This window comes from Schistocerca serialis, chromosome 2 (genome assembly GCF_023864345.2).
Source record: "Schistocerca serialis cubense isolate TAMUIC-IGC-003099 chromosome 2, iqSchSeri2.2, whole genome shotgun sequence".
Lineage (NCBI taxonomy): Eukaryota > Metazoa > Arthropoda > Insecta > Orthoptera > Acrididae > Schistocerca > Schistocerca serialis.
This window is the reverse complement of record NC_064639.1, coordinates 229,295,449-229,322,779: the sequence shown is the minus strand read 5'-3', so window position 1 is coordinate 229,322,779 and position 27,331 is coordinate 229,295,449.

The following is a 27,331-nucleotide window of genomic DNA, read 5'->3' as shown; positions in this document are numbered from 1 at the left end:
CGGCGTTCCGTATTACCCTCCTGAACCGACCGATTCCGTATTCTAATACAGTCATTGGATCTCGACCAATGCGAGCAGCAATGTTGCTATACGATAAACCGCAATCGCGATAGGCTACAATCCGACCTTTATCGAAGTCGGAAACGTGATGGTACGCATTTCTCCTTCTTACACGAGGCATCACAGCAACGTTTCCCCAGGCAACGCCGTTCAACTGCTGTTTGTGTATGAGAAGTCGGTTGGAAACTTCCTTCATGTCAGCAACCTTGTGTGAATGCTCTGAAAAGCTAATCATTTGTATATCACAACATCTTCTTCCTGTCGGTTAAATTTCGCGTCTGTAGCACGTCACCATGTTGTGTAGTAATTTTAATGTCCAGTAGTGTATGTATAATTTTGAAGCCTTGAGTAACAAACCGAGACCTTACAGAAACTTCGTAGACACACAACACTTTCCTTTTATGTCGTAAGTACTGTGTGGTTAACGTTGAGCAGAGTGTGAAATAAAAGAAAAAACTGTTCAGTACTTCGTTCAAGCCCACAATCTGCAACACATGGGCGTGGTACATGACATACTAAGCCACCCGATCAGTTGAGAACACAATGACCTACTTTGTTCAGTGTAAGTGCCCAAAATTAATATCTGAGACACAGCTCCGCGCCTTTTTGATTTTTTTATACTCTCTCTCTTTCCTGGTGCCTTTGTCCCGCACTGTCGCAGGGTCGGCATCGTTATGGGTGGATTTGGCAAGGTTAATTTACGGGGTGGCCGGATGCCCTTCCTGTCGCCACCCCAGTGGATGACATGATGATGAAAACAACACAACACGATGACGAGAAAGAGGACAACACAATACCCAGTCCCTGAGCGGAGAAAAATCCCCGACCCAGCCGGGAATCGAACCCGGACCCCTTTGCGCGGTATTCCGTCGCGCTGTTTGATTTTCTAATACTGTGTACTGTAATTGTCTATCCTCGACTGAGGATACCAGATGCTAGTTGGCACCAACATACTCATCGGGTCCGTGAGGAATAGAAATACTCTAACAAGTGATTTTCACGAATTTCTACCCAAATACATCGAGCAAGATGGAGTACTGGTTAGTACTCTAAACTCGCATGTGGGAGTGCGACGGTTCAAATCCGCATCCGGCCATCAGATTTATGTTTTCCGCGATTTCTCGAAATCGTTGCAGGCAGATGCCGGGATGGTTCCTTTGAAAGGGCACGTCCGATTTCCTTTCACGCCCTTTCGTAGTCGGAACTTGTGTTCCGTCTCTAATGACACCGATGTAGACGGGACGTTAAACCCTGATCTGCCTCCCTTCTCCGCAAACAGAGGTTACAATAACACACACGCTACGCCAACGCGCCATCACTGCGCCTGTTGCAAATAATTAATGCGAGTAGGCTGATATTAGCACAGGAGAGTGTATCGTCCCCAGCAGGAATATTACAAAAACTTGAAAGTAGTGTTTGAAAAAAAAAAAATTAATATTGGATTATACGTGAACATTAACCGCTCAGGCGATATGTAATTTTCTCTAATGTGTATTCCTATTATTATTATTTAAAATTCTGTGCGTCATTTTCGAGCTCAAAGAATAAAAAAGATGCACTCTGACAGTAATGGTCTACGTAGATGGAAAAGGAACCATCTTTTGTCATCTTTTATCCGTTATCACTCTCTCTCTCGTCTTCGATGCGAGAAGTCGGACATCTTGGCGATTGCTATTGAATGTAAGCATTATTATACTTGGAATCAGATAATATATTAGTTTCAAGCTATTATTCATTTTTAATTGTAAGAGGTGAGCCCCATCTCATGTCCGCTTCCTTTGAATATCCGTAATTATTTTCAGCGCAACAACTGCAGCCGCCGTTGCAGCCACCGCCGCTATTAAGCTGAAATTTTAATTTATGACATTAACGGAAGCGAATTATTTGCCCGCTTCAATTATAATACACATTTTTTCCACAGCCGCCAGACGCTGCAGCGGGAGACATTGCTTTAAGATTTTTATTTTCAGTTTAACAGACGAGATCCACAGCCACGACTCAGACTACAATGCCTTAAGAAAGAAAATGGTAAAAAATTATTCTCTCGCGCGTGGATGGGTAAATGCAAATAATAATCAGAGATATCATGTTTGAGCAGGAACGTTTAGACGAGGCAAGAACCTAAAAAAGTTTATTTCATTTTTCATCTTATATGTAACGTGTTACAAGATCAGCGTGTCTTACAATTATTAACATGATTAATGATTTTGCTAATGATCAACTTCCATTGAACAAACCGTCTTACAAAAAGCAATTTAATTCAAATTAAAGAAAAAATAAAATTAAACTAATAACCAAATCAGCGATTAGTTTCGAGAGAAGCCCACCACGTAATAACGACGTTCATATAAAGAGAAAGAGGAAAATATTTTATACTATCGAGCGAGAAGAGGTTCTGAAGCTGAAGGGGAAAGGGTCGCCATCGGAGGAGAACACGACACCCAGCGGCAGCCGAGCTAAATACGGGTGACTGGCGGCTGATGGACGGCTAACAGGACACATACAAGGACAAGACCAATCTATGCAAACAGCGAGGTACAAAGCGCAAACCTTCGCGAGGACGATGTCAACAGGCCAAGAGCAGAGAGAGACCACAATCCGAAACGTGACCTGAAAGGTAGATCAAGTGCCTGGCGAGGTTGTTATCGAACAGACCCTAGTACAGCGATTATAATGAACGAAAATTTCTGAAGCGAGTACAGAAATGACTGATCGAACGCTGGCCGGCCGTTTTTATATCGACCGCGAGGAACACTGTTGGCGAGAAGAGTAGTGCACTCCCTCTACGAGCGCAGCGCTGCGGCGATACTGCGACTGTGCCCTCTAACGACCATGTACACTACTGGACATTAAAATAGCTACACCATGAAGAAGTGCAGATGATAAACGGGTATTCATTAGAGAAATATATTATACTAAAACTGACATGTGATTACATTTTCACGCCGTTTGGATGCATAGATCCTGAGAAATCAGTACCCAGAACAACCACCTCTGGCCGTAATAACGGCCTTGATACGCCTGGGCATTGAGTCAAACAGAGCTTGGATGGCGTGTACAGGTATAGCTGCCCATGCAGCTTCAACACGATACCACAGTTCATCAACAGTAGTGACTGGCGTATTGTGACGAGCCAGTTGCTCGGCCATCATTGACCAGACGTTTTCAATTGGTGATCGATCTGGAGAATGTGCTGGCCAGGGCAGCAGCCAAACATTTTCTGTATCCAGAAAGGCCCGTACAGGACCTGCAACATGCGGTCGTGCATTATCCTGCCGAAATGTAGGGTTTCGCAGGGATAGAATGAAGGGTAGAGCCACGGGTCGTAACACATCTGAAATGTAACGTCCACTGTTCAAAGTGCCGTCAATGCGAACAAGAGGTGACCGAGACATGTAACCAATGCCACTGATCCGCCAATATGGCGATGACGAATACACGCTTCCAATGTGTGTTCACCGCGATGTCGCCAAACACGGATGCGACCATTACGATGCCGTAAACAGAACCTGGATTCATCCGAAAAAATGACGTTTTGCCATTTGTGCACCCAAGTTCGTCGTTGAGTACACCATCGCAGGCGCTCCTGTCTGTGATGCAGCGTCAAGGGTAACCGCAGCCATGGTCAACGAGCTGATAGTCCGTGCTGCTGCAAACGTCGTCGAACTGTTCGTGCAGATGGTTGTCGTCTTGCAAACGTCACCATCTGTTGACTCAGGAATCGAGACGTGGCTGCACGATCTGTTACAGCCGTGCGGATAAGATGCCTGTCATCTCGACTGCTAGTGATACGAGACCGTTGGGATCCAGCACGGCGTTCCGTATTACCCTCCTGAATCCACCGATTCCATATTCTGCTAACAGTCATAGGATCTCGACTAACGCGAACAGCAATGACGCGATACCATAAACCGCAATCGCGATAGGCTACAATCCGACCTTTATCAAAGTCGGAAAGGTGATGGTACGCGTTTCTCCTCCTTACACGAGGCATCACATCATAGTGAACCTACCACTGGACGCTAAGTGGTTGGACGTCCACAACTCTTCAAATGTGCATGACTTCCTAAGGGACCAAACTGTTGAGGTCTTCGGTCCCTAGACTTACGCAGTACTTAAAGTAACTTAAACTAAGAACAGCACACACACCCACGCCCGAGGAAGACTCGAACCTCCGGCGGGAGGGGCCGCACAGTCCGTGACATGGCGCCTCAAACCGCGTGGCCACGACTCTTCACACAACGTGTGGCTTGTATGCTCTGTAAAGCAGGATAGACTGTGATCTGTGACATCTGTGCTGAAAGGCATGCCACCCTTTCGTGTTCACATGCTGACCCAGAGAAATCGTCAATTACGATTGCAGTGGCCACAGAACCGTCGGTATTCGACAGCCGATCAATGGAAGCTTATCGAGTCTTTGGGGCAATCACATTTTTGCTACACTAGCTCGATGGTCGTCTCCACAAACGCCGTCTTCTAGGAAACGGCGGCTGGAAACGTACAGCGTGCTACGGACACATGCTGGTGGAAGCAGTATTGTGCTGCGAGAGACATTCTCCTGCGCTTGCATGGAACCTGTCGTAGTAATCGAAGACACGCTGACAGTTGCGAAGCACTTCATGCTTAACGACTTCCCCGACGACGATCTCATCTTTCGCCAGTATAATTGTCCGTGTCTCGGAGCCAGAACCGTGCTACAGTGGTTTTTAGGAGCGTTATAGTGAACTCACGTTGATGTCTCGGCGACCAGATTCGCCTGATGTAAATCCTACGGAACCCATCAGGGTCGATAGCGGGTGCCATCACGACGTAAGTAAATCAGCGGCCCGTTATTTACGCGAATTACATGATCTGTGAGTGGACATATAATGCCACATACTTCCACAAGTCTACCAACAAACTGTCGGATCTCTGATACGCAGAATCAGTGATGAATTTCGTTCCAAAGAAGGACAAATAGGCTATTAATCAAGTAATCATTTTTTTGTCTGATCAGTGTAGAATAACTAGCGCCGCAACACAGTCTGGGCAAGAGTGAAAAAAGATTTGGTTACTTGGAGCACTTGTGGGCTACCGAGAAACTCACCCACTGCAAATTTAGTTGGATCTAGTAACCTATGCTCGGTGCGCAGCGAGCTGGCAAAAGCTCACGGGACGAGTAACAATAAAGTAAACCCAGTCGTCCCCATTCCGTACCAGTAGGACTGCATCAGAAGTGTGGCTATGAGAATATAAATAATCGAGCTTACAGGCTCAAGGTATCCAGTCGTTTCACCATTCTCTCTACACTATGGACCAGCGAGAGTGACAGGGTTTTATATTTCAGAGAAACCACGAGTAACCCTGGGCGATGGAGATCTGCAGGCTACCTGAAAGCCGCTCTAGCACGACATAAACTGTACCGTGGCGGGTGCGGGACTTTGAGATACTTCACCTATGCGGGGCGCTGGTGTGCAGCCAGCTTTCGCCCTCTAAGGGACTTCGGCTGACAGACTGCAAGCTGTCTACATGTGGCTGGGGAGAAGCGTCCACCCGACCTCCTCGCGATGTACAAAAAATGAGTGTGAATTCCTAAGGGACCAAACTGCTGAGGTCGTCGGTCCCTAGACTTACACACTACTTAAACTAACTTATGCTAAAGACAACACACACATCCATGCCGGAGGAAGGACTCGAACCTCCGGCGGGAGTGGCCGCCCGATCGCCATGTACACATCGGTCATCTTTTTGGTCGACTACTGGTGGGTGACTGCGCATTGCTGCTCGGCACCGAACATCTAGTGTCGGGTAGCGCACCCACGCGCACGACATGGAGACCACAGGTACGCGCGGGGGTACACAGCCGTCAAAACTCTGATGGTCCTGCTCGGGCCGCGCTAGTTCTTCGCCCTCTGGCGGCCCACACATCACAGTAGGATGGCCATCGCGCTGTACGTGGCTGCTGGAGTAGGCCTATACACCTTTCAACGCTATCAGTCTTTCACTAGAATCCCTGACGTGAATCTGCCCTCTCCCTCACTATCTCTCTCACCCATCCTGATGCGTAGTGGCTCGGAGAAGGCAAGGTCGTCACAACTTTCCATGTGTGATCTTTTGTACGATGTGATCGTGTATTTTTTTGGTCTATTGGTGCAGTGATCAGGTTTATCTGCTGGTGGAGTGGCCGACATTCGTATAGGCTGAACCAGACGTGCAACTCGAAAATTATTTATTGCGTGTAGGCTGCAGAACGTTTCTTGCGTAAGGTGAATTCTGAGACTGCGATGCAAAATCTATGAAATGATGTTTTGATATTATTATTTTCGTCACCACTATCGTCATAACTTACATTTGAAAATTTTGCTCCTCCATGTGCTACATAGCTTTTATTTAAATGATGAAGTTGTGTGTTTCACGTCCATTTCTGGTTCTTCGCCCTCATATTCAGTATCAGGATAGTCATTATTTCGGAACGCGAGTTTTTTATTTCTGCTCAGTTTCACTCTTAAATTGGGACATATCCTATAACAAAGAATGCAAGAACAAATTTCTTAAATTATCAGACATTACTGTACATGCAATTTAAATTAATGTCTGTATGTTTACTATTTATTTTCACAAAACTCTAAGAATATGCGACCATCTTTAACAAGACTTTATAAGCACATATCTAATCAAATGGAATTGAAGACATGACATTCAAATCATTCCATGTAGGCTTTCACGGCCGGCGTCTTTATCAGTAAACTCTTCCGGGCTAAGTTGCCGTGGTCGATCTGTAGAACTTCTTCTCCCTGACGTTTCGTTCTCAACTGCGGAGAACATCTTCCGAGGTGAGTCGACGACTGGCTGCTAGGAGCTGGGGCCGCCGCTTATATAGAGATCGTAGGGGGCGCCACCACACGTCACATGGCGTCGATGTGCAGCTATCTCTGGCTATCGTCTGTTCTCTCGATTGCAGGCAATCGATTGTCACGTGATTGATGCAACGTCGACCGCCATATCTTATCCAATTTTAATCCTTCTTCTTTACGATTAAAATTGTATTGATGTTTGTGGATTTCAATTGCCTCTCTATACATACGTGTATAATAGTGCGACGTCCTCGCTAGCACGCTTGTTTCACCAAATTTTATGTCGTGATCTCCATCCTTAAAAACATGTTCCGCTACTGCCGATTTGTCGATATGTCCCAAGCGACAGTTTCTTTTGTGCTCCGTCAACCGTGTATTGATGCTTCTTTTGGTAGTTCCTATGTAAACCCTGCCGCAACTACACGGAATTTTATATACCCCTGGGGTGGCTAGGGGGTGACGAGCATCTTTTGTTGATCTTAGGCATTCACTAATTTTCTTAGTAGGCCTAAAAATGGTCTCTACCTGAAACTTGGCTAGTACTTTTCCAATGCGATCCGTGATATTATGGATGAACGGAAGAAATACTTTTCCAGCTGATGGTTGTTGCTGTCTCCCATTTTTAGGCATTTTTCTATTTGGGTGAAGTGCTCGATTAAACTCGTTTTTTGTATAACCATTTTTCGCAAAGGCCATTCGTAAATGATTTAGTTCTTCTTGTAAGTAGCCTGGTTCACAAATATTATTGGCCCTATCCACTAGTGTTTTTATGACCCCCCTCTTTTGCCTAGGGTGGTGGTTTGAGTTCTTATGGAGGTAGCGATCGGTATGTGTACCTTTCCTGTAGACCTTATGGCCTAAGGTCCCATCCGCCCGTTTGATAACTGATACATCCAAGAAGTTAAGTTGTCCATTCCTCTCCTTCTCCATAGTAAATTTAATCTTTGGGTTGATGCTATTTAAGTGTACCAGAAAATCATTCAAGTCTTCTTCCTCATGATTCCATATTACAAAGGTATCATCCACATACCGATACCACTTCGAGGGGCTTTTTTTTGGCCGACTGCAATGCTTGATGTTCAAAATATTCCATGAATAAATTCGCAATTGCGGGACTTAGGGGGCTTCCCATGGCTACCCCATCGATCTGTTCATAAAATTCACCATTATACTGAAAATAGGTTGAGGATAGACAGTGTTGGAACAAGGCTACTATATCAGTAGGGAACATATTGGCTATATGGGAGAGAGCTTCATCAACTGGAACCATCGTGAACAAAGACACTATATCAAAACTGACAAGTATGTCATTAGGACCGACAGTAATTTCCCTCAATTTCTCAATGAAGTGTAGAGAGTTTTTAATATGACTCTCAGTTTTGCCTATGTGAGGTTGTAACAAAGAGGCAAGGTGTCTGGCTAGTTCTTGGGTAGGAGCTCCAATTGCGCTGACTATTGGTCTCAAAGGAACATCAGGTTTATGTATCTTTGGTAATCCATATAATCTCGGAGGATAAGCCTCCGTTTCACAAAGATACTTTTTAACTTCTGTAGGAATTGAAGACTGTTTTATCAGACGCTTGGTGGCATTCAGCACATTCGTTGTGGGATCCTTTTTCAACTTCTTGTATGTGCTGGGTTCCAGGAGATCACTGATCTTCTTGTGATAATCCTCAGTATTCATTAAAACAGTAACATTTCCCTTGTCAGCGGCAACTATAATAACATTCTTGTCTGCATTGATCTCCCGCAATGCCTTCCTTTCCCCTTGAGACAGATTGCTGCTGGGTGGCTTAGCTTTGCGTAATATCCTGGAGGTTTCCATTCTAATTTCATCAGCAGAATATGATGGTAACTGACGAATTCCTGCATCTATATTAGCAATAATGTCCTCCACAGGAATCTTGGATGGAGTTATTGCAAAATTCCCTCCTTTAGACAGAACAGAAAGTTCTTCCTTAGACAATTCTTTTTCCGATAAATTAATAACCGTTTGGGAATTGTTTGGAATCGCTGTTTCCTGTCGACCCTCTTGTAGACGATCAAACTTGTCCTTCTGCCTATTGGAAGACACTTCTGCACTAATCTCCATAGATCTAAATGTTAAACTGTCCACTTTGTTCCAATGACAAAACTGCATAGTATTGCTAATAAGTAAATGAAGATTTAGCATGATATGTGGATGATACCTTTGTAATATGGAATCATGAGGAAGAAGACTTGAATGATTTTCTGGTACACTTAAATAGCATCAACCCAAAGATTAAATTTACTATGGAGAAGGAGAAGAATGGACAACTTAACTTCTTGGATGTATCAGTTATCAAACGGGCGGATGGGACCTTAGGCCATAAGGTCTACAGGAAAGGTACACATACCGATCGCTACCTCCATAAGAACTCAAACCACCACCCTAGGCAAAAGAGGGGGGTCATAAAAACACTAGTGGATAGGGCCAATAATATTTGTGAACCAGGCTACTTACAAGAAGAACTAAATCATTTACGAATGGCCTTTGCGAAAAATGGTTATACAAAAAACGAGTTTAATCGAGCACTTCACCCAAATAGAAAAATGCCTAAAAATGGGAGACAGCAACAACCATCAGCTGGAAAAGTATTTCTTCCGTTCATCCATAATATCACGGATCGCATTGGAAAAGTACTAGCCAAGTTTCAGGTAGAGACCATTTTTAGGCCTACTAAGAAAATTAGTGAATGCCTAAGATCAACAAAAGATGCTCGTCACCCCCTAGCCACCCCAGGGGTATATAAAATTTCCGTGTAGTTGCGGCAGGGTTTACATAGGAACTACCAAAAGAAGCATCAATACACGGTTGACGGAGCACAAAAGAAACTGTCGCTTGGGACATATCGACAAATCGGCAGTAGCGGAACATGTTTTTAAGGATGGAGATCACGACATAAAATTTGGTGAAACAAGCGTGCTAGCGAGGACGTCGCACTATTATACACGTATGTATAGAGAGGCAATTGAAATCCACAAACATCAATACAATTTTAATCGTAAAGAAGAAGGATTAAAATTGGATAAGATATGGCGGTCGACGTTGCATCAATCACGTGACAATCGATTGCCTACAATCGAGAGAACAGACGATAGCCAGAGATAGCTGCACATCGACGCCATGTGACGTGTGGTGGCGCCCCCTACGATCTCTATATAAGCGGCGGCCCCAGCTCCTAGCAGCCAGTCGTCGACTCACCTCGGAAGATGTTCTCCGCAGTTGAGAACGAAACGTCAGGGAGAAGAAGTTCTACAGATCGACCACGGCAACTTAGCCCGGAAGAGTTTACTGATAAAGACGCCGGCCGTGAAAGCCTACATGGAATGATTCGACGCCTCTACGGGGAGGAAATGTCAACTAGGGTACGACGACTGGAGAACCTACGCATGAAGAAAGGTCAACAACTTTGCTCACTCACTTTTCTGCTACACTGTCGTGATACCGGTATAGTTCCCAAGTTTTTAAAAGTGAGAAGAATGTTTCATTCGCCACAAGCTAACCGTATTTATTCTCGTATGGAACTGGCATTACTACGTGAGCGGATACATCAGACATGACGAGGACTGGCGGTATGTGATGGCCAACTGCTAAATCTTCATTTACTTATTAGCAATACTATGCAGTTTTGTCATTGGAACAAAGTGGACAGTTTAACATTTAGATCTATGGAGATTAGTGCAGAAGTGTCTTCCAATAGGCAGAAGGACAAGTTTGATCGTCTACAAGAGGGTCGACAGGAAACAGCGATTCCAAACAATTCCCAAACGGTTATTAATTTATCGGAAAAAGAATTGTCTAAGGAAGAACTTTCTGTTCTGTCTAAAGGAGGGAATTTTGCAATAACTCCATCCAAGATTCCTGTGGAGGACATTATTGCTAATATAGAGGCAGGAATTCGTCAGTTACCATCATATTCTGCTGATGAAATTAGAATGGAAACCTCCAGGATATTACGCAAAGCTAAGCCACCCAGCAGCAATCTGTCTCAAGGGGAAAGGAAGGCATTGCGGGAGATCAATGCAGACAAGAATGTTATTATAGTTGCCGCTGACAAGGGAAATGTTACTGTTTTAATGAATACTGAGGATTATCACAAGAAGATCAGTGATCTCCTGGAACCCAGCACATACAAGAAGTTGAAAAAGGATCCCACAACGAATGTGCTGAATGCCACCAAGCGTCTGATAAAACAGTCTTCAATTCCTACAGAAGTTAAAAAGTATCTTTGTGAAACGGAGGCTTATCCTCCGAGATTATATGGATTACCAAAGATACATAAACCTGATGTTCCTTTGAGACCAATAGTCAGCGCAATTGGAGCTCCTACCCAAGAACTAGCCAGACACCTTGCCTCTTTGTTACAACCTCACATAGGCAAAACTGAGAGTCATATTAAAAACTCTCTACACTTCATTGAGAAATTGAGGGAAATTACTGTCGGTCCTAATGACATACTTGTCAGTTTTGATATAGTGTCTTTGTTCACGATGGTTCCAGTTGATGAAGCTCTCTCCCATATAGCCAATATGTTCCCTACTGATATAGTAGCCTTGTTCCAACACTGTCTATCCTCAACCTATTTTCAGTATAATGGTGAATTTTATGAACAGATCGGTGGGGTAGCCATGGGAAGCCCCCTAAGTCCCGCAATTGCGAATTTATTCATGGAATATTTTGAACATCAAGCATTGCAGTCGGCCAAAAAAATCCCCTCGAAGTGGTATCGGTATGTGGATGATACCTTTGTAATATGGAATCATGAGGAAGAAGACTTGAATGATTTTCTGGTACACTTAAATAGCATCAACCCAAAGATTAAATTTACTATGGAGAAGGAGAAGAATGGACAACTTAACTTCTTGGATGTATCAGTTATCAAACGGGCGGATGGGACCTTAGGCCATGAGGTCTACAGGAAAGGTACACATACCGATCGCTACCTCCATAAGAACTCAAACCACCACCCTAGGCAAAAGAGGGGGGTCATAAAAACACTAGTGGATAGGGCCAATAATATTTGTGAACCAGGCTACTTACAAGAAGAACTAAATCATTTACGAATGGCCTTTGCGAAAAATGGTTATACAAAAAACGAGTTTAATCGAGCACTTCACCCAAATAGAAAAATGCCTAAAAATGGGAGACAGCAACAACCATCAGCTGGAAAAGTATTTCTTCCGTTCATCCATAATATCACGGATCGCATTGGAAAAGTACTAGCCAAGTTTCAGGTAGAGACCATTTTTAGGCCTACTAAGAAAATTAGTGAATGCCTAAGATCAACAAAAGATGCTCGTCACCCCCTAGCCACCCCAGGGGTATATAAAATTCCGTGTAGTTGCGGCAGGGTTTACATAGGAACTACCAAAAGAAGCATCAATACACGGTTGACGGAGCACAAAAGAAACTGTCGCTTGGGACATATCGACAAATCGGCAGTAGCGGAACATGTTTTTAAGGATGGAGATCACGACATAAAATTTGGTGAAACAAGCGTGCTAGCGAGGACGTCGCACTATTATACACGTATGTATAGAGAGGCAATTGAAATCCACAAACATCAATACAATTTTAATCGTAAAGAAGAAGGATTAAAATTGGATAAGATATGGCGGTCGACGTTGCATCAATCACGTGACAATCGATTGCCTGCAATCGAGAGAACAGACGATAGCCAGAGATAGCTGCACATCGACGCCATGTGACGTGTGGTGGCGCCCCCTACGATCTCTATATAAGCGGCGGCCCCAGCTCCTAGCAGCCAGTCGTCGACTCACCTCGGAAGATGTTCTCCGCAGTTGAGAACGAAACGTCAGGGAGAAGAAGTTCTACAGATCGACCACGGCAACTTAGCCCGGAAGAGTTTACTGATAAAGACGCCGGCCGTGAAAGCCTACATGGAATGATTCGACGCCTCTACGGGGAGGAAATGTCAACTAGGGTACGACGACTGGAGAACCTACGCAAGAAGAAAGGTCAACAACTTTGCTCACTCACTTTTCTGCTACGCTGTCGTGATACCGGTATAGTTCCCAAGTTTTTAAAAGTGAGAAGAATGTTTCATTCGCCACAAGCTAACCGTATTTATTCTCGTATGGAACTGGCATTACTACGTGAGCGGATACATCAGACACGACGAGGACTGGCGGTATGTGATGGCCAACTGCTAAATCTTCATTTACTTATTAGCAATACTATGCAGTTTTGTCATTGGAACAAAGTGGACAGTTTAACATTTAGATCTATGGAGATTAGTGCAGAAGTGTCTTCCAATAGGCAGAAGGACAAGTTTGATCGTCTACAAGAGGGTCGACAGGAAACAGCGATTCCAAACAATTCCCAAACGGTTATTAATTTATCGGAAAAAGAATTGTCTAAGGAAGAACTTTCTGTTCTGTCTAAAGGAGGGAATTTTGCAATAACTCCATCCAAGATTCCTGTGGAGGACATTATTGCTAATATAGAGGCAGGAATTCGTCAGTTACCATCATATTCTGCTGATGAAATTAGAATGGAAACCTCCAGGATATTACGCAAAGCTAAGCCACCCAGCAGCAATCTGTCTCAAGGGGAAAGGAAGGCATTGCGGGAGATCAATGCAGACAAGAATGTTATTATAGTTGCCGCTGACAAGGGAAATGTTACTGTTTTAATGAATACTGAGGATTATCACAAGAAGATCAGTGATCTCCTGGAACCCAGCACATACAAGAAGTTGAAAAAGGATCCCACAACGAATGTGCTGAATGCCACCAAGCGTCTGATAAAACAGTCTTCAATTCCTACAGAAGTTAAAAAGTATCTTTGTGAAACGGAGGCTTATCCTCCGAGATTATATGGATTACCAAAGATACATAAACCTGATGTTCCTTTGAGACCAATAGTCAGCGCAATTGGAGCTCCTACCCAAGAACTAGCCAGACACCTTGCCTCTTTGTTACAACCTCACATAGGCAAAACTGAGAGTCATATTAAAAACTCTCTACACTTCATTGAGAAATTGAGGGAAATTACTGTCGGTCCTAATGACATACTTGTCAGTTTTGATATAGTGTCTTTGTTCACGATGGTTCCAGTTGATGAAGCTCTCTCCCATATAGCCAATATGTTCCCTACTGATATAGTAGCCTTGTTCCAACACTGTCTATCCTCAATCTATTTTCAGTATAATGGTGAATTTTATGAACAGATCGATGGGGTAGCCATGGGAAGCCCCCTAAGTCCCGCAATTGCGAATTTATTCATGGAATATTTTGAACATCAAGCATTGCCGTCGGCCAAAAAAAGCCCCTCGAAGTGGTATCGGTATGTGGATGATACCTTTGTAATATGGAATCATGAGGAAGAAGACTTGAATGATTTTCTGGTACACTTAAATAGCATCAACCCAAAGATTAAATTTACTATGGAGAAGGAGAAGAATGGACAACTTAACTTCTTGGATGTATCAGTTATCAAACGGGCGGATGGGACCTTAGGCCATAAGGTCTACAGGAAAGGTACACATACCGATCGCTACCTCCATAAGAACTCAAACCACCACCCTAGGCAAAAGAGGGGGGTCATAAAAACACTAGTGGATAGGGCCAATAATATTTGTGAACCAGGCTACTTACAAGAAGAACTAAATCATTTACGAATGGCCTTTGCGAAAAATGGTTATACAAAAAACGAGTTTAATCGAGCACTTCACCCAAATAGAAAAATGCCTAAAAATGGGAGACAGCAACAACCATCAGCTGGAAAAGTATTTCTTCCGTTCATCCATAATATCACGGATCGCATTGGAAAAGTACTAGCCAAGTTTCAGGTAGAGACCATTTTTAGGCCTACTAAGAAAATTAGTGAATGCCTAAGATCAACAAAAGATGCTCGTCACCCCCTAGCCACCCCAGGGGTATATAAAATTCCGTGTAGTTGCGGCAGGGTTTACATAGGAACTACCAAAAGAAGCATCAATACACGGTTGACGGAGCACAAAAGAAACTGTCGCTTGGGACATATCGACAAATCGGCAGTAGCGGAACATGTTTTTAAGGATGGAGATCACGACATAAAATTTGGTGAAACAAGCGTGCTAGCGAGGACGTCGCACTATTATACACGTATGTATAGAGAGGCAATTGAAATCCACAAACATCAATACAATTTTAATCGTAAAGAAGAAGGATTAAAATTGGATAAGATATGGCGGTCGACGTTGCATCAATCACGTGACAATCGATTGCCTGCAATCGAGAGAACAGACGATAGCCAGAGATAGCTGCACATCGACGCCATGTGACGTGTGGTGGCGCCCCCTACGATCTCTATATAAGCGGCGGCCCCAGCTCCTAGCAGCCAGTCGTCGACTCACCTCGGAAGATGTTCTCCGCAGTTGAGAACGAAACGTCAGGGAGAAGAAGTTCTACAGATCGACCACGGCAACTTAGCCCGGAAGAGTTTACTGATACATGACATTCAGTTTCTCTTTTTTTTTTTTCAAAGTTACTTCAAATATGTTCAGTTTTACTAACTTTTATACAATAAGAAATTGAAACAGTTAAAAAGACATCAATTTATCCCTTTCACTGATTGTTGAGCTCCGTGGCTGTGGATTATAGGGCATAAAAAAATACAGGCACCAGCCATTCTTTTTGTTTATCCCAATCTTCAGTTGTAATCCATCTTGTCGTTTTTCTTTCGAATTTAAAAGTGTGGCTCAAATACTTTTCCTTTTTCTGGTATTGCACGCTCCTCCTGTAGAGCGCCAGTTTTCTTTCTACTGATGTCAACATCCCTCCTGAAGAGTGCCCGTCCAGAGATCTGAATGGGTGGCTGTTTTACCTCCGGAATGTTTTACCCAAGAGAATGCCACCGTCATGAAGCAATAGAGTTGAACAGCATGCTTCCAGGGAAAGTTATAGCTGTTGTTTCCACTAGCTACCAGCCGTTCGCAGTACAGCAAGGCCATGTTGATTATTGTTACAACTGAAGATCGGTGAGTCATCGAGACTGTAGCCCTAGCAGCTTCTGGGAGGCTGTTGCCCCTCTTCAAGAAGCATACGTTTGGCTGGGCTCTCCACAGAATCCTCCCCCCGCCCCCCTTTCCCCCTCCTATTGTGGCTGCAACTTCGTAGTGTAATAGTGACAGGAATATCTCCTAGCTTATCTTTCTTTAATTGTTGTCGTTTCTTTAATTGTCGCATTCTTCTTTGAGCAGATTCGGAATATCATAGGTCCATTAGATGCTAGTAATGGCTGATTAGTCACTTTACTGAGAGCCAAAGTAAAATAAAACAAGAAGATGTATTAAGATACGGCGCTTATCAAGTGAAGCAGAACGCAACTGACGCTTCCGAGGGCCCAGTCATTTCGATTCCCTAGACGGCTGCGTGTGCGGTAGTATCGACACTGACTCTTGTTTGTCCGCAACTTGATAAGATGTAAACATTATGCACAACAAGCATTTAAATAATAACATTATCTAGTACGGAGTAGTAAGCTGTCAGAAAATAGCTCACAGATTTTAACTGCAATATGCGTGGGTCTACAAACGTAAACAGATTAATAACATTTGTTAAGTAGGTTCTTGTAAATTAATTACAACGCATCACAACAAACGATTTGTCAGTTAATTAGTTCAATCATACAGGAATGATATTTTGTGTAATATGAGAAATATAAAAAGTTAATTAATGATGTAGTTTAGAGACAAGTGGCGAAAAACAGTGGAACAGTATCTATAATTATACAGGTTGTTTCAGCAGGAGTAGTAAATATTTTAGGAGCTGGTAGTTTAGACTAATACGAGTAAAACACTTCATGTAACATGTGTCCCGTTTCTGTTGATTACAGAGCTACAGCTAGTTACAGGGATTGGTTTGCATTTTTACTTGTTGATACTCCAGTTGCCATGGGTTTATTTATCAACTGCTATTTTTGCTTTTAAGTTCAGTTTATGACGTTGTGCTTGAGTTTACCGACTGAATTTTTCAAATGTGACTGATCTGTTTGTCAATTCTACTGTACCCTATCAGGATGCTGCATGTTTTTACTAGTGCTAAGTATGCTGACATGGTGTTTGTTAACGAGTTTTGTAATGGAAACGCTGCTGTTGTTGCTTGTAGAGAATCCAGCAGACGATTTCCTAACGGAAGAGTACTAAGTTCAAGAGTGTTTACTAGTGTCTTCATTAAATTGTGAGAGACTAATGCTGGTGCATCCGAACGTGCAAATGAACAAAAAATGGTTCAAATGGCTCTGAGCACTATGGGACTCAACTGCTGAGGTCATTAGTCCCATAGAACTTAGAACTAGTTAAACCTAACTAACCTAAGGACATCACACACATCCATGCCCGAGGCAGGATTCGAACCTGCGACCGTTGCGGTCTCGCGGTTCCAGACTGCAGCGCCAGAACCGCGCGGCCACTTCGGCCGGCTGCAAATGAACAGAACGTGGATAAAGGAAAAGACATTATTAACTTAGTGGGACACAGTTTTTCAAGAAGCAGGCGCAGAATTTCTACACGAATCGGTGTTACACATACAAGAAGACGGAGGACATAACGTATGCGTGGCTAATTGTTACTTGCCGAGTAATCCCATTGATGCTGTTTACTGATGAATCGGCTTTCATTTGTGACTGTATGAATAACACTCATAACTCACATCTGTGATATGCCAAAAACGTACATGCCTTAATGGAGACACTTTTTCAAGAACGCTTGTCGGTGAAGTGTGGTGTTGTATGATAGCCAATCTGTTCGGGGGTATTGCATCACCGTTTCATAGCATTTCTTATAAAGCATCTCCCTTTGACTTGGAGCACGGGTGTGTTCTTCCAGCATTCCGGGGAGATTGATCGCTCTATTCGTCATGTGACATGATCTACTGGGTGATCAAAAAGTCAATATAAATTTGAAAACTGAATAAATCACGGAATAATGTAGATAGAGAGGTACAAATTGACACACATGCTTGGAATGACATGGGGTTTTATTTGAGCCAAAAAATACAAAAGTTCAAAAAATGTCAGACAGATGGCGCTTCATCTGACCAGAATAGCAATAATTAGCACAACAAAGTAAGACAAAGCAAAGATGATGTTCTTTACAGGAAATGCTCAACATGTCCATCATCATTTCTCAACAATAGCTGTAGTCGAGGAATGAAGCATGTCTGGAGTTATGGTGAGGCATTGGCGTCGGATGTTGTCTTTCAGCATCCCTAGAGATGTCGGTCGATCACGATACATTTGCGACTTCAGGTAACCCCAAAGCCAATTATCGCACGGGCTGAGATCTGGGGACCTGGGAGGCCAAGCATGACGAAAGTGGCGGCTGAGCACACGATCATCACCTAACAACGCGCGCAAGAGATTTTTCACGCGTCTAGTAATATGGGGTGGTTCTAATAAAAACCCATGTCATTCCAAGCATGTGTGTCAATTTTTATCTCTCTATCTACATTATTCCGTGGTTTATTAAGTTTTCAAATGTATACTGACTTTTGATCGCCCGGTAAATGTAAGATTCCATGGAAGATGAATCGGCTGATATGGTAACGTCTCTCTCCTGACCTTATCTCTCTGAACTTTTGCTTGTGAGGATGGTTGAAAGACAAAGTATAGAAAGGAAAACTAAACAAGAGGGGCAAATTGATAGTTCAGATTATGAGTAGTATTGCTCAGAACGCCAAAATGACCTCAAAAGAGCTGCACATGGTGTTGCCAAGAGAATTCGAAAGTCTCAGATGATATTTCTGAAAGTTAGCTTTGAACTTTATCATTTCCCAATGCTTAACATTCTCTATCTTTCTTTAGGTTATATTTATGAGCCGTATTTCTGTAACCAATAGAAACTGAATTAACACTTGCCGTATTTGTGTAGCTTATGTTCTAACAGCTGTGTCTCTATAACGAATAAAAATGGGAAAGTTTTATTCGGATTGGTCGGTACTATCACATCCTAAAACACTAAATTACTCCTGAAACTCATTGTACGTACTCATTGTACGTGCGAGGCGAGGCAACCGCGCAGGTAGACCACCCTGAAGGCAGGCTCGCCTGCGACACACGGTCCCTCCTAGTTACGTAGCCGGCCGCGAGGGGCGCGTCGGTGGCGGCGGCACTCAGTGGATTCATTCAGTCTGCTGCAGCAGCGCGCTTCAGCTGGACGCCCCGGGGCCTCTACTCGCTCCGCCCGCCCCTACGCCGCCGCCTGGCGCGAGTCGAAACTAGAGCCTAGCTTTTCCGGTACAGTCAGAGACCGTTCACTGGGATACCGTCATTAGGCAGACGTGTCTCACAGTCTTTTTCCTACTAAGTGAACGTCGAAATACGTGTTTAGGGCTTGTTGCAAACAGTTTTCGGTAATGTAACAATCGAATTTTACGATGGTCAAAATAACTTAAGAGAGCTGCTTTTAGTTGTTTTGTGTGCCCGCCCTTATATACGTGATGGTTTACGGCGCCGGTGTTGCGAAGTGAGGCAAAGGTGGTTTTGTAGGGGAGTATATTTCGCGTACATTCGTTGTATTTTCCTGTTGCCGTTTCGTAGTTTCGAACTGTTGTTAAAGCAAGCTGTTCTGCTGCGGAGATTAATAAGTACAGAGCATTACGCAAGAGTGAATTCGAGCGGGTCCTCGTTAAGACACAATCTACTTGATTGGCGGGAACATACGTATTATTGTAAACCATTCTAGCTCCTTCAGCGCCTGAAGGTTTTGGGAGGGGGGAAGAACATAAATGTTGGTTTCTTGTGGTCATCGTTATGAAATCTCTTCCTCGTTGCGAGTTTTTTGACCGTAAATGCGCGGCAGAATACTGTTGGTGACTTAAACGTAGACTGACGAGGACGGTAGTATTTAGTTGGCGGAAGGGTATCAAGGGTAGCGACAGAGATGGCGGAAGCGGCGTCCAGTTCTACCGTTCGCGGCTCTTGCGAGCCGGCTTCGGCGTCGCAGGCGGCGGATTGCGAGGTGTCGGAGGCGGACGGGGGCGGTGGAGGCGGCCACGCTGCCCACGGCGAGCTTCCGGCGGAGCAGCCGGAGGGCCCTGACCTCACCGTCGTCGACGGCTGGGTCAAGTTCAGGGACAGCAAGAGGGTGAGTAGGCCTACCGGCAGTAACAGAACATCAGCAGGCCGCTCTGCCGGCGCAACAATAGCTCCTCCCAGCTGCAGCGCTTCGCTTCCTTTAACAATGCTCTGCCAGCCGCAGTACCTGTAACGTTTTGGCTTACGTGACGGTGTAAGGTAGAGGGAACATAAGTTATAAGGACTTCCGTGGCGGAAAATAAATGTTTATTCCCTTTTTATTTGTATATTCAAACAGTGTATTTATTGTTTTACAATTACGACTTTACGTGTTTTTCGAAATTAAGTGTTAATTTTTAAATATTTGTTTGCGCAACGGCATTTTCCATACAGGGTGAATCAAGAGCCACCGACAAACTCTCAGAGGTGGTAGTATGGATCGAAATTAGAAAAAAAAGTCCAGTAAACATCACCAATAAATTGCATACCTTAAGAGCTATCCGGATTTGTTCATTAGAAGAGATGTGTTTCGTAAAAGTGCAGATGAACAAGTACTAATATCCGTTGAGGTATGCACTTTATAGTACACTTTTGCTGGTCATTTTTATCTTGTTTTTGTCCATACTGCCTCGTCACAAAACATGAGAAACAAAGATGAGAAGCCTCACAGTAACGAAGATGTTCAAGTGCTTATAGCACCAAATGTGTCTGTTTGCAAAATGTTTTGCAAATAGAGCTGGCAGTAAAGAAGTAATGAGTTAAAACGTCACGCCTGATGCTGAAGTTTCACTGCACGGCCAGCGAAAATATAGTAAGCGATAAACGTTTTTCCTTTCACCATTTTGTGGGGGTTGTCAGTTAGAAACAGTCTCGTAAAGGCTCTTAAATTAAGTCAATAATTACATGAGATACCGAAAATCAAATTTTTGTTGCCTTTGATGCTGGCAGACAGTCAATCTGCAGTTGGGACGGTGCCCCATGTTAGCCGTTTAGACATTAGCAGCCCTCTTAGATTGTTTGCAGACGATGCTGTTGTTTGCTGTCCAGTAAAGTCATATGAAGATAAAAACCAATTGCAAAATTATTTGGAAATGATACCTATGTGGTGCAAAAATTGACGCTCTAAACAATAAAAAGTGTGAATCCTACACATGATACTAAAACCAGTCCGTTAAATTTTGGTTTCGTGGTAAATCAAACATAACTGAAGGATGTATGTTCGACTAAATACCTGGGCATTACAGTTACGAACAACTTAAATTTTAACCGTCACACAGAAAATGTTGTGGGGAAAGTGAGCAAAAGACTGTTTTATTGACAGAAAACATTTCGGGTAGACCGAGCGAGGTGGCGCAGTGGTTAGACACTGGACTCGCATTCGGGAGGACGACGGTTCAATCCCGCGTCCGGCCATCCTGCTTTAGGTTTTCCGTGATTTCCCTAAATCGCTCCAGGCAAATGCCGGGATGGTTCCTTTCAAAGGGCACGGCCGACTTCCTTCCCCGTCCTTCCCTAATCCGATGAGACCGATGACCTCGCTGTCTGGTCTCCTTCCCCAAACAAACCAACGAACCAATCAACCATTTCGGGTACAAACGTAGATGTAAGTCAAGACAGACAATATAAAGTTTCCATTTGGCGAAACTCAGACTTCCTAGACCATAACTCAGTTCGATCAAATGGTGATGATTAGGCCTGTGGTTCAACACGACTTTAACTGTTCGAACAGTTTACGTCAAGTTCGGAAATACTCGGGTTCTTTCGATCGGCCCACGATCTGGTCATTTGTCTTGGTACTCTCGTAACGACCTGCATTAGCGTTTTCAATTCACTATGGACTTTAATAACAAAAAAATGTGAAACACGGTGGGAAATATCTCGTAGGGTGAAGGTCATGTGTAACAACGGCCACTAATAAATAGATGAAAGATTACAATCAAGAATCAGATCAAGTCCCAAGATTTCGTTCGTCCCGCGATGTAGTCACGTCTGATAATACTTCCTCCAAGAATTGTCTTGCCGCTGTAATTCATTCTCGCGGTAGAAACTAGTCATTTCAATACATCTAATTCGTTTGTTCGGCTTTCAGTTTTTAATTAATTGTCTTGATTGTTTCATATGGATGTTGCACTCTTGTTTTCAAACGGATTAAAATACGATATCGCTTTTATCTGTTATTCTGCAATGTGAAGACGGACTGAATTTCTCATTTGCAGCCGGCTGGTGTGGCCGAGCGGTTCTAGGTGCTTCAGTCTGGAACCACGCGACCGCTACGGTCGCAGGTTCAAATCCTGCCTCGGGCATGGATGTGTGTGATGTCCTTAGGTTAGTTAGGTTTAAGTAATTCTAAGTTCTAGGGGACTGATGACCTCAGATGTTAAGTCCCATAGTGCTCAGAGCCATTTGTACCATTTCTCATTTGTAACGTACTTCGTAAATAACTATGGTCTCTCATAAATAAATAAAAAGTATTATTATTTGGACAATATTTTCGTGTTTACCCATTACGTTTCCTTAAAAACCGGTATAAATATTCACATATGCATATATATCGGCACTATACGAAAATTCGTATTGTAAATTTGGTCAACCGCAATAGGAGTTCGTGCAATAATAGAATTTAACGCTATTTCCAAAACAGTTCTTTAACAGACAATTGCAGTTACGTAGTAATAGTTCAAATGGCCCTGAGCACTATGGGACTTAACTTCTGAGGTCATCAGTCCCCTAGAACTTAGAATTACTCAAACCTAACTAACCTAAGGACATCACACACATCCATGCCCGAGGCAGGATTCGAACCTGCGACCGTAGTGGTCGCGCGGTTCCAGACTGTAGCACCTAGAACCGCTCGGCCACTCCGGCCGGCTACATAGTAATGATCCTAGCTCCTGCAGAAGTAGTCCTTTTGACTGTCTATACACAGTTCCCAACGTTTCTGGAGGTCTTTGAAGCAAACAGGGGAGATTTTCAGCTGCGATGCTTGTAAGCTCATTTGTCACAGGCCGTTGGATGTCTGCGATATCATGATGCAGATTTGCTTTCAGTCACCTTTTCACTCCCGGAAACAAGAAAAAAAAATCGCAAGGCGAGAGGTCGGGTGAATGTGGCGTATGTGGAATGGCAGTAACAGAATGTCTGTTTCCTACCAAAGAAAACGATCAACATTGTCTGTGTTCTCGAAGGTTGTCGTTTCACGTTTTTCGAAGCTGGTGATCTAGGACTCCGCCAATCAGCACTATGAAGCTTCGTGTGAGGGCCATACTGGTTGCACCAACTTCCATCCCCGGCAATAATCTTTGACATAAATGTGGGATCAGTCTGGCTGTAGTAGTTCAGCAGAAATTCTTTGTCTCTCCGCTTTCTGTTCGTCTATTAGTGTGTGAGGGACGAGTTTTGCATTAAGTATCCATTCCCCTTCATCTTTGTGTAATGTCTTACGACACACATCAAGATTCAAATTAAGTTCTTCTGATATCGCACACGCAGTTACATGACGGTCTTCTTGCAATAACTACCTTACAAGACCGACGTTTGCACTGGTAAGTGCTGTAGACGAGCGACCTGCTGTGACATCGTCTCGCGCTGAATCTCTGCCTTCACGAAACCTTTTATGTCACTCGAAAATACGAATTCTTGAAATTGCCTCGCCTGCATGTGCTTGCTTCATTATTATCCACGTTCCAACGGGTATCTTCTCGAGCTTAACGCAGAACGTAATGTCCATCTTTGCTCACATTCAGCATCCATTGTCACCGTAACCAGTGTACCAAGAATCCGGACAGTGTTTTTCTAAGCGCACCCCTGCCATCTGGTGAACTTGTGCAGAAACTTGGCCAAGTCATTTCAAGGACGCACACATACCAGGTAACATAAAAAGAACATTTGTTCGTTTTTATTACTGCAAACCCAGAAATAAAAGAAACCTGTCGTCGAAAGTTTGTGGAAAATGGGAAATATGACTCTTTGTGATGCGTAAGTGTGAAAGAAAGAACGTAAGCTATCCTTTGCAAGTCACGGTAAATATGAAATCTACCATCACTGGAAGTACAGGACAAGATCCTCTCTTGCTAGTAGCAAGTAAGTCCACATTCCTTGTGCAAGGGACAACTTACGTTCATCCTTGTTGCGTTGGATCAATTTCAACGCATAGGAATCCTTCCAGAAACTTATTCTCAGCCTCCCTCCTTCTCCCCGCTACCACCTTCCACACACGACCTCTTCACATCCGTGTTATTCAAAATGGTTCAAATGGCTCTGAGCACTATGGGATTTAACATCTGAGGTCATCGGTAACCTAGAACTTAGAACTACTTCAACCTAACTAACCTAAGACATCACACAAATCCATGCCCGAGGCAGGATTCGAGCCTCAGACCGTAGCGATCACGCCTTTCCAGACTGAAGAGCCTATAACCGCTCGGTCACAACGGCCGGCTCCGTGTTATTGGTGCCGAGCTAAACTTTTAGATTCGTTCATATAGCAGTCTTGTGATATGGAATGAATCTTTTTGGAAGACCCTGTATACTGCGATAGTGCGTGTATGAAGCGGTGTGTAGTGCCAGTGTCTATACGAGTATACCGCTTCACGCGCTGCAACAGCTGTTGCTCGATCCGTGTGAGGCTACAGGAGGGGGTCTATTAGGCTGCGTGGATTTCCACTTTACGACCCAGTTCAAACGTGCCTAACAGCCGGTAATCCGTTAGAGTGCGACGTTGTGGGTTTTCACTGGCTGTTGAGCTCCGAAACACGCTCCGCTGTCGGCCTGCAATGTCCTGGCCGGCTGTTTGCTACCATTGAGGCTCGCCGCAAGCACTCTGAGTAATCAGCGTGTTTCTGATCACACTACCTGATCCACCGAATAGTTAGCCTCTCTTGTCCGGATCTGAGTAACAGCAAATTTCCACGAAACGGCATTTCGGAATTTCATTAAGTAACCTTTTGAAACGGAGTATATGTTTATAAATGGATCACTAGGATGGCATTCAGGTTGTCCTAGATTTAAAGTAAATTCGTGCGTACGTTCAAATCCCACAGTAAATGCTCTACTGCTGATTAGACAATTTTGTTGTAATTTCAGTGAGGAGGTGCTTCTCCTTTCACAAATAAAGTGAGATGTGGATCAGAGCCCGCATCTCGTGGTCGTACGGTAGCGTTCTCGCTTCCCACGCCCGGGTTCCCGGGTTCGATTCCCGGCGGGGTCAGGGATTTTCTCTCCCTCGTGATGGCTGGGTGTTGTGTGCTGTCCTTAGGTTAGTTAGGTTTAATTAGATCTAAGTTCTAGGCGACTGATGACCTCATCAGTTGAGTCGCATAGTGCTCAGAGCCATTTGAACCATTTTTGTGGATCAGAGAGTTTCAACCAACCAAAACCTAAGACTTTTTTCAGTAATAGTTCAAATGGCGCTGAACTCGACGGCGAATGTTCATCAGAGACAAGGGCATCGTCAGGAGGGTGCCAGAGAAGTGTGATACGAACTGCTCTTATTCTCTATGTACATACACTACTCCCCATTAAAATTGTACACCAAGAAGAAATGCAGATGATAAACGGGTATTCATTGGAAAAATATATTATACTAGAACTGACACGTGATTAAATTTTCACGCAATTTGGGTGCATAGATCCTGAGAAATCAGTACCCAGAACAACCACCTCTGGCCGTAATAACGGCCTTGATACGCCTGGGCATTGAGTCAAACAGAGCTTGGATGGCGTGTACAGGTACAGCTGCCCATGCAGCTTCAACACGATACCACAGTTCATCAACAGTAGTGACTGGCGTATTGTGACGAGCCAGTTGCTCGGCCACCATTGACCAGACGTTTTCAATGGGTGAGAGATCTGGAGAATGTGCTGGCCAGGACAGCAGTCGAACATTTTCTGTATCCAGAAAGGCCCGTAGTGGACCCGCAACATGCGGTCGTGCATTATCCTGCTGAACTGTAGAGTTTCGCAGGAATCGAATGAAGGGTAGAACCACGGGTCGTAACACATCTGAAATGCAATTTCCAATGTTCAAAGTACCGTCAATGCGAACAAGAGGTGACCGACACGTGTAACCAATGGCACCTCATACCATCACGCCGGGTGATACGCCAGTATGGCGATGACGAATACACGCTTCCAATGTGCGTTCACCGCGATGTCGCCAAACACGGATGCGACCATCATGATGCTCTAAACAGAACCTGGATTCATCCGAAAACATGACTTTTGCCATTCGTGCACCCAGGTTCGTCGTTGAGTACACCATCGCAGGTGCTCCTGTCTGTGATGCAGCGTCAAGGGTAACCGCAGTCATGGTCTCCGAGCTGATAGTCCATGCTGCAGCAAACGTCGTCGAACTGTTCGAGCAGATGATTGTTGTCTTGCAAACGTCCCCATCTGTTGACTCAGCGATGGAGACGTGGTAGCACGATCCGTTACAGCCACGCGGATAAGATGCCTGTCATCTCGACTGCTAGTGATACGAGGCCGTTGGGATCCAGCATCGTGTTCCGTATTACCCTCCTGAATCCACCGATTCCATGTTCTCCTAACAGTCATTGGATCTCGACCAACACGAGCAGCAATGTCGTGATACGATAAACTGCAATCGCGATAGGCTACAATCCGACCTTTATCAAAGTCGGAAACGTGATGGTACGCATTTCTCGTCCTTACACGAGGCATCACAACAACGTTTCACCAGGCAACGCCGGTAAACTGCTGTTTGTGTATGAGAAATCGGTTGGGAACTTTCCTCATGTCAGCACGTTGTAGGTGTCGCCACCGGCGCCCAGCTTGTGTGAATGCTCTGAAAAGCTAATCATTTGCGTATCACAGCATCTTCTTCCTGTCGGTTGAATTTCGCGTCGGTAGCACGTCATCTTCGTGGTGTAGCAATTTTATTGGCCAGTAGTGTAAATGACCCGGCGGACATGGTGAACAGCAGTTTTCAGTTGTTTGCTGGCGACACTGTGTTGTACGGAAAGGTGTCGTCCTTGAGTGACTGTAGGGGGTACAAGATGACGTAGACACAACTGCTAGCTGGTGTGAGGAATGGCAGCTTGCTCTAAAAGTATAAAAACGTATATTAATGCCGATGAGTGGAAAAAACACTCATGTAACGTAGAACACAACGTAACTAATGTGCTACTTGACACAGTTACACCGAGTAAATAGCTAGGTCTAAGTCGCGAAGTGATATGAAATGGAATTAGTACTTCAAGTTGGTAGTCAGGAAGGCGTATGTTCGATTTCGTTTCATTGGGAGAACTTTGGGAAGGGTTATCTCATCTTTACAGGAGACGGCGTACATAATATTAGTGCGACCCATTCTTGAGTAATGCTCGAATATTTGGGATCCCCACCAGGTCGGATTAAAGCAAGACAGCGAAGCAATTCG